We start from the raw sequence: 9,381 nt of genomic DNA, 5'->3' as shown, positions 1-9,381 counted from the left end.
CAAATGTGACAAGTGACAACTCATTTCCAGACACACTGAATCTTGACTTTCTTCAGAATGGAGAAGCCAACCCACACTAGGCGAGGACAGGTCAGATCCACTCTGTGTTGAGGTGACATCAGCAAAGTTATCATCAGCCCTTCACTAACATCTTCAGCTTCTCCCCAGTAGTTCCTGTCTGCCTGCTGTGTTTGGAGCTGCTTATTTGGACTCTGAAGCATTTGCTCCCTCAGTTCAGCTAATTCAGGCAGATCAAAACAGAGGCAAATGAAATGGTACCAAGTAGCAGCACCAAAACCCTATGAGGAGACTGTGTAGATTCTTATCTTCTTCTCTTATGATCTATTTTATGGGCCTTGTCTTGTCAAAATGCACGTAGGTTTGTTAAATCTCCACTGGTTGTCTGCATATGAGGACATGTCCACACATATGGACTGAACCATGTCAGCTGTTTCCCCCCCTCCTGCCCATCTTGATGCAGATCTGAGCTAATTGCCTGCTGGCTAGCTTTATATTTAGCATGCAGACATGAGAGTGGTATTGATCTCTGTTTTCAGACGAGAATAAATATACAAGCATTTTACGGAAGATGTTTAAAGTCTTTAAGTGGGTATTAGAACGAGACTTGACCACAATCGACAACCAAAAACTCGAACCTTACAGGTGTCTCCTCAGTTTAATAAACTCTATTCAATAAAATTATATCTGCATCTATATCTGATTTTAATTTGAGATAACTTTAAACACTTTTCAGTGGGTCAGACTCCCACCACATCGCCTTCAATGTTCACGATCCGTACACGCAAAATAATGATGAATCATGTCACGCAGGCTCTGGCCAACGTGCCTGCGTGCGGGTCATTGTTCAGTGACTAGTTCTGCCCTCCATGTTGTCTGATGCCAGCTCCTCTCTCCCCTCCCAGCAGCCTCCACATTTGCATACAAATGAACATCTAAATGGGCTCAATGACATAATTGACTCACAATTAGAAATTTTCTTGAGTTGGTCACTTTGCACCGGACGGACCATGTGCACAAAATGATTAACGGCGCGCGCGCGCACACACACACACACCCACCCACACACACACACACACACACAGAAGTAGAAAAAATTGCTGCTATTTTGCATATTAATGAGAGTCATTAGCTGTCGCTTGGCAATGGCTGACAAGGGGACTTATTTATGTCGTGGCCCTCGATGCCTGACCAGGGGAAAGTGTCCAATTCAGCGACTAGTGCTAATTGTTCCTGAGCATGTTGTCCGGCCGATCATCATCATCATCATGGGAAATTAGGCTCGCTTCAAAAAGACGACTTGGCTGACGTGGAGCGTGGCCTATTATGATAACTCTGTGTAAAGCTTTTAACTTTTGCTGCTCTACAAGAGCCAAGCTTTTAACATGGAGCCATTAAGGGCCTCGCATTTTGCTGTTTCACTTCGAGTAACAACTATTGGATTCCAAAAAGCTGCAGGATGAGCCAGAATAGCAAGTGACCCAAGATGCAGACCATTATGCTAATATTTTGATCAATGGAAGAGGAGGCGTTGTAGCAGCTAGACTCTAAAGAAAAAGAGCTCTTTTTGTACTTAAAACAGACCGAATTCAAATAAATGTGTTTAGATTCAATCTGATAATATTATTGGATTATTACAGGATGCCACTACGCCCTTCACAATGACTTACTGTCATATGTACCTTGACAAATGGTTAAACTATGTAAATTGTTACAGTTACATGTTAGTGAACAGTGAAGTAAACCTGTCTATTTCACACGATGCAAGCTTAGTTACAATATATGATGGAGTATTAGAAAATCGTAATTTTATGAGAAAAAAGCTGTAATTCTACAAGAATAAAGTTGTAATTATACTAGAACTACGGCTTTCTGAAGTTTCAGTCTATCTGGATCCAAATTCTTGAACCCATCTCACTGTTAAACTATGAAACCCCTTCATATATCACACAAAAAACAACTATTTACACTCGACCTCTACCAAACAAGAGACCTTCTCCTTCAAGTCTGTGTGGTTCTTTCTTCGGGTTCGACTCTTTCTGGCACAATCTTTTCCTGATACTCATAATGTGGTGCTGGTTTGTCAAAACATTAAGTATTACATTTTTTGTGAAACTTAAAAGTTGGTTAACTAAGGTATAACTTAACAAGATGCTCCATATATCTCATTTGAACACTATGATCTTCTGATATTGTAAAATGTCACACAGCAAAAAATAACAACCTGTTAATGGCCCAAATACTACGTTGTAAGGATATATGATGTATACATCAGAATATTTTTTACATTATGGCTGCTGATTTGCATACAAATAAAGGCTCTGTGGCGCAATGGACAGCGCATTGGACTTCTAGCATCAGCACTGAGGAAGTGATTCAAAGGTTGTGGGTTCGAGTCCCACCAGAGTCGTTATTATGAATCATTAAGCGTGAAAATTAAAGTTCTGTGCAATCACCATCTGACATCTTGCCCTTGGGGAACATACTTAACCTGGGTTTGGGTGCACAAACCCAGGTTGGACTCGGCATGAAACCATTGTCAGAAACAAAAAAACTGTTTCACCTGTATGCGCAGTGCATTCATCCCTGTTCACCAGAACAAACTGGTTTCATAGATGCAGATGAATTTGAATTGAATTGATAATTATCATCATTAGCTACTGTCTGAGCTACTGCAAAAGCTACTGCATGTAGCTCAGACACAGTGTGCAAAATTCTCATTTTAAATGACCATTGTGACTGTGTACCTGTGCTCATCTGTGTTGTCTATTCCTCTAAAATATAGAGGCTCCTTCAGTGAAAAGGTCTCTCTCCCTCCGTCTCTCTCAGCTGGAGTGCCAGGCAATCCAGCTGAGGAGGAGTGTGACAACAAAGAGGTGGGGGACAAGGAGGTATTAGGGCACACACATTCATATGCGCGCACACACACACACCCACAACCCACACACACCCCCACACCCACACACACACACACACACACACACACACACACACACTGAGCAGTGTGCAGTAGTTATGGCCTCGACAGCTTTAGCACCCCCATATTGTAAACAGGGGGGTGGTGACCGCCTCCCTGTGCTTGTTAAGATCATCTCCGTCATTCAGCAGACGCAGCACTGTCAGCGCCTCGCTGTGCCCCAACACAATCAACATTAACCATGACACACACTCACACTTGCACAGACACACCGACTCTGTGCATTCATGAAAAAAGAAACTGCACATACACCACATCCCCAGACTCTCAGTAGCCAATTTGTTTACGTATGCTGCGACAAATTTGCACAAAATAAACACACAATTTTAGATTTATATTAAGATATAGATACACCTGCGTGCACATCAAACCTCTCTAGCTCCTCCACACACACACACACACACACACACACACACACACACACACACACACACACACACACACACACACACACACACACACACACACACACACACACACACACCACAGCATATCCTGGCAGTGGCCCATGCAATCAACATTATCCTTGTGAGCCCCTTAATGGGCAACTCGTAAAACAGACGACAGCACTGCTACCAAAACCATCCAGAGACAAACTACCTGTGGTAACACGCACGCACGCACGCGCACGCACGCACACACACACACACACACACACACACACACACACACACACTGAAGATACACATATCTCAGCTATGAGAACAGTGCCATGCACACAAACAAGTATGAAATTGGTAGTTTAGTTTTTGTTGATTTCTTCCTCCATGAGTTGAAATAAAGAAGCACCTCAGTATTGTGTCATATTTCCTAAAGCTCGTATTTATTACTTTGTTTTTTACATCATGTTTAAAACTCACTTTTTAGATTTTCATGTCATTACATCTGTAATTATGGAAAACGTCAACAGTTGCTCATTACTCATGACTAACATTACTTCTCCTATTTTTAGATCAGCGCTGATGATATTTTACCTTGCAAGATTTGCAAGATCCAAAAATTTGGACAGTAGATTACTAAATATGAGGCTCTGTGGCGCAATGGACAGCGCATTGGACTTCTAGCATCAGCACTGAGGAAGTGATTCAAAGGTTGTGGGTTCGAGTCCCACCAGAGTCGTTATTATAAATCATTAAGCCTGAAAATTTAAATTCTGCACAATCACCATCTGACATATTGTCCTTGGGCAAGATACTGAACCCCATAGTTCACTCTCATAGAAAAAGTGCAGCCCATAAATGCACTGTTTGAATGTGTGTGAATTAATCCAGTGCTCTCATGTGGTCAGCAAAGAAGCACCTCAGTATTGTGTCATATTTCCTGAAGCTCGGATTTATTACTCTGTATTTTACATCATGTTTAAAACTCACTTTTAAGATTTTCATGTCATTACCATCTGTAATGACTAACATTACTTTATGAATTACTAGCAATAGTAATTATATTACACGTTGCATTATTTTCCATTACTGAGCCCAGTAAAGGTGCCAGGGTCACACACTGTCAGATCATTTATTAACTTTAAAAGTCAGCTATAAGACAACGCGTGTAAATAAAACAACATTTCAAGAAGATTCAAGTTAAAATGGACAACAACAAAGGCCTGATCAGCTTTGACAAACAGATATTCCAACAAAAATGCAGACAGCACCTTCATGTACTATGACAGCATCCAAAAGAGAAGAAAAGAACCAACAAGGACAGAAAATCAACACACACCACAAAGCAGCGATGCACTTCAAGGCTCAGTCGGGTAGAAGATCCTATCAGGTAAAGCTGGTGCCGTGCCACGGGGTGTGTATATGTTTGCGTGTGTGAGTATGTGTGGTCACCGGGACATAAAAACGGGAGCACGCCACCCATGTCGGATATGCTGCCCTTTCTGTTAACGGCTCCAGAGGCCACAGAGGCTAACTGCCGTCACTGCCCCCACCTCCGCCACCCACACACATCCTCTCTTTCTCACATGCACACTCACACACACTCAGACATGCATAGGGCTGCAGTCTGCTCAGCCGCGGTCATCCTATGCGTCTCCAGCCAGCTCGTGGTGACGTTCCCGTCACAACTGCCAGTGCATTTGACCTTTCCCATCCAGGCCTAATCGGATTGTGTCCCTCTTTATGAAATCAGACGCTAAAGGTCAGCTGGCTGTTTAACATGGGGTGGAGGCCCAGAGCTATGGAATTTGCCTTGGCAGTAAATTACCTTTATTATGTTTGGTGCGTGTGATTCTATACCCTCCCAAAGGCCGCAGGGCGCTGGACATGGTGATACATGGAGATGGGCTACAAGGCCAGCACAAAGCACAAAGAAAATCTTCCCTGTGTAGAAAGAAGACTGAGCTCAATGTGTCTCAAAAACTGTTGCCGTGTAGTGTGCACAACCATGTTTATTTTGTCATTACACAGCACCACTTTCTCATTAACGCAACCTTTTTAATGGGTTTTAAAGGAAAGGTGTGTTATTTGACCTTGACAGCAGTACATGCCATTTAGTAGCTGTTCTGGAGCTTTTGCTCACATAATGATCTTCCCTGAAATATAGAATGGTTGGTAATTGTAGAGGCTCAAATTCACATTGTTTCTAGTCAACGTTGGCTTAAAGATTACAATTCAAAGTTGATTCCAGAGGAACACATAGGAAGACTGGGTCAACAAATCTGTACTTAGCTTTCTTAATGGTCACTGTTTTGGAAACCAGTAGCAGGCCAGTTTTGGAGTTTACCCTCTTTAGCATGCAATGATTTGTCTTTTTTAGCTTCTTAGTTGATTGGGAAGAAGAATACTTGGTCTGTTGTTGGAGTGGAAGTATTCTTAATGTCTTACTAATGTTAATAATTGCAGAATTCCAAAGTGAGAACATAATGAACCTTGAAGCTACAATATGCAAGTTCTGCAAATCAATACAAGAGAAAAGGCTTGACAGAAAACCACTTTGCTTCTTCCATCCCCTCCCTCTTACTGCTCTGTTACACTGCTCGTCACGTCTGCTGCCTCAGCTGATGCAGGAGGAACCAAAAACTTTCTTGCCTGTGAGTCATCCAGTATTAGCCTGAAGCCTCTGTGTAAAAGAAGTTAGTGTATACCCGTCAGAACCACGCCACCGTCTCTTAGACACATCCACATGGATGAAAGAACGCCACCTTCAATTACACCTCTACAAAACTGAACTCTTCATCATCCTGGCCGATCTGTCTCTCCAACATCAAAATCCAGTCTTCACCTCTCACCCCAGCCAACCCCAGCGTTCTGTGACTGATACATACTCTTTGATATGAGCACAACCTCTATTCAACATGTGTATTCATTATTGACTGGCTAAAAAAAAACATGTTGACCAACCACAGAGATGGTCCTTCAAATACAACATTTTCATGGTAAGGAGTGTGTGTGAGAGACAGAAACAAGGACAGATCAGAGACAAGTGATGAAGATAAAGACACAGACAGACAGAATGACCTGAGATGAAGAAAACACATCATCCTGGATACTGGACGCTGTCTATTTCTATTTTAGGGACTGATCTCTCTCGTCTCTCTCACACACACACACACAGATCATGACACGTTGTGCTGTCCTTTTGAGGGATGCGTCTGTCAACCAGGAAGTCCTCGCTTGGTTGTCATGTAACCCTTTGATCCATCACGCAAGCCACTTCCTGATCCCTCACCCCTTCATTCCTACTGATCATCACTCACATCACACTGGGTGGGTGCGTATGTGTGGGATACTGAACACATGTTTGTGTCACTAACTGACTAAAAGTCTGCTGTATCCGTGTTGACATCCGTCATGCTCCTGGCTACTGGCTACATGATGATCGAGATGAAACTGATACGTGCAGACAACAAAGACAAAACCTCTTCAAGGCCTTTTACCCACCGATCATGCAAGACGGCAGATAGCAATGGGCGTTACCAAAGATGACAGTTATTAAAAAAATAATTACCCTCACGTTCAGTCATTTATTAAATTGTGGCAGTAAACATTTTTTTGTACTCATAATCTATTGGTTGTGTAAGTAGGCAATCGATAAAAATCTGTATGAAAGCAAGAAAGAAAAAAAGAAAGAAAAGGTGAGCAGTGGATTCTAATAGAATCTTTAGTCATCTCTCACTAAAAGCCTCCTCCAGAAACAATTACAGATAAAAAATGAACATTGCCTATTTCAAACAGAACATGCACACATTCATAACCCCCTAAACCAATTGTAAAAATGGCCTCTTCTCCGGATGAGCTGCAAATGTTTTCAGACTAATACCACTTCCCTCATCAATCGGCTGCTAATGACTGCGAGGTTTCAGAGTTGATGCGAGGGAAGGGTCGGTGGCACATGACTTTGTCTGAGGAGCATTCTCTGCAAACTCTGGGGACTGATGCTTTACAGTAGAGGTGAATCCACACCGTTTACATATGTGATTACCATGATCCAGGCCCATTAAATCAATATTGACTTTCTATCCGAGCCTGAGAACAAAGAGCAAAGATTGTAATTCGTAACGTTAGTGAGGGGTACTTGCTAACTATCAAACAGCAAGCTCGTTAGCTTGGATGTGAACACGACAGTAAGGTCACACAATTAATATTCTTTTATTTTTTTCCTCATGTCATTATTGGATTGTATTGTCCTTGACAATTTGGCAATATTGACTTTGTTCACGACAATAAACCATAGTGAGTTTAATTAATCTAAGAAACAATTGTGCTGTGGACACCTGTCATTTAACCTATTAACAACCAAGTCTCTTTTGTGAGTAGTTAATATCCAAGCAGAGCGTTAAAGTGGATATAACACGCTAATATACTATGATAGCCTCTTCTGTCTGTCCTATTTAAGAAAAGCACTGTCAGTAGAACGAAAATGCAACAATACATTAGACATTCTCCCTCTCCAACAGAAATGATATGATAAACAGGAGAATGAGGGAGATGTTGTTCAGTCCCATAGACTGTAGCCTATATAAAAATAGATACATATCTCCACTTGCTTGCACTATCCAGAAAAGAAGCTAAAATATCCCAGATACGAGCGATACCTGATACCATCGGGTCATTTGGAGTGAATAGTCTGCGCAGTTGTGATTGGGGGATGAAGCTGCGGTATTGAGGTCCTGCTAAAGCATTCTTGACCAATCACAAGGCAGTCTCAGCTGTCAAGAGTGACGTTTCACCCCATCTTATTAGCATCAAGTTTAGTTTGGAGACAGGTTGTTGATATTACCTGCAGGGCATTTCTGCCTGTCGCACCTCTGCCAGTGCCAGGGTCCCAGCTGCAGGGTCTTCAGCTGGGAGCCACTATTCAGAGATGTTTCGCCCCATTGATCCAGGAACATCTCAGGATGGTGGGGCAGTGCCGCTCCCTGTAGCTGGCTTTAGATTTTCAGGTGATTCCATTATGTTGCCTCTTGTCTCCCCCAGCTCTTGTCTCTTCTTTGACTGCTAAAACGCTCAAATCTCCCCTTTTCTGCTTCTTCAGAGAGTTCTTTGAGGACTTGCCAGACTTTCCCTGCCTTGAAAAGCCAATGTCTCTCAGGAAGAGCTCCCTTCCCATGTAATTGTCAGCCAACTATCAGGACACGCTTCTCGGTTGCCGACCAAAGGACGATGTCAGGTCTCAGAGTGGTGGAGGTGATGTCATTTGAGAACCTTAGCTGCCTATCAAGGTCTGCTCTCATTGACCTGTCATTTCCTGGGACCAGGACTGATGTTCTGTCCTGTGAGGGGCAGTTCTTCACAAACTGTCCAACTGTTACGAAATGGGCACGTTGCTTCTGACGATGTTGGGGCTTCTCATTTGCCAGTACTCTCATGTTCGCTGTGTGTTCCGCCAGCTTCCTTAGCACCTGGTCATGCCTCTATCTTTAATAGACCTGGGCCAAGGCGGTCTTGCAGCGACACAGTATATGTTGATGATTTTCCTGGGCCATTCCACACAGGCCACATCTCTCATCTGAACCAAACCATTTGGGCCAGATTGGCTGGGCTGTCATTTGTGGCTCTTATTAGAAATCTCAGTCTTGCCTGAGGGATCTTCCACAGGTCACCCCATCCCACTGGCCTTGGGTGAATGCCCTCACACCTTTTCCACCTTGGACCTGAGCTTCTGTTGTTCTCCCCAGCCACGGCCATTTCTTCCTTGTTAAATTCTTCTGACAATTTCTTGGTGCTTCAGTCTAGAGATGGCATTGTCTACGCAGCCTTCTTCCTTCCATAATCTCCCCGTTCTGATCTTGGTACCTGCATTCCTGACCAGTTGATCACTTGACTGTCTAAGTTCCAGCACCAACCTGGTCTTCTCCAGCTTGTACCCAAGGCTGATGTTCTTCAGTGGCTACTGTAGTGCATTTCTTCCAAACAGCGCAACATTGAAGAGGCACCTTGCAA

General features: G+C 43.0%; 2 non-coding genes across 2 annotated transcripts; both read left to right on the top strand.

Moving 5' to 3' along the window:
- The first annotated feature begins 2,335 nt into the window (after window positions 1-2,335).
- trnar-ucu lies at window positions 2,336-2,428 on the top strand. The gene is made up of 2 exons: window positions 2,336-2,372; window positions 2,393-2,428. It is a non-coding gene; the product is annotated as a tRNA-Arg (tRNA).
- Window positions 2,429-4,021: 1,593 nt separating this feature from the next.
- Window positions 4,022-4,114, top strand: trnar-ucu. Its single transcript has 2 exons — window positions 4,022-4,058; window positions 4,079-4,114. It is a non-coding gene; the product is annotated as a tRNA-Arg (tRNA).
- Window positions 4,115-9,381: the final 5,267 nt, after the last annotated feature.

This window comes from Hippoglossus stenolepis, chromosome 11, assembly GCF_022539355.2.
Source record: "Hippoglossus stenolepis isolate QCI-W04-F060 chromosome 11, HSTE1.2, whole genome shotgun sequence".
Lineage (NCBI taxonomy): Eukaryota > Metazoa > Chordata > Actinopteri > Pleuronectiformes > Pleuronectidae > Hippoglossus > Hippoglossus stenolepis.
This window is presented reverse-complemented; position numbering and strand designations above follow the sequence as displayed.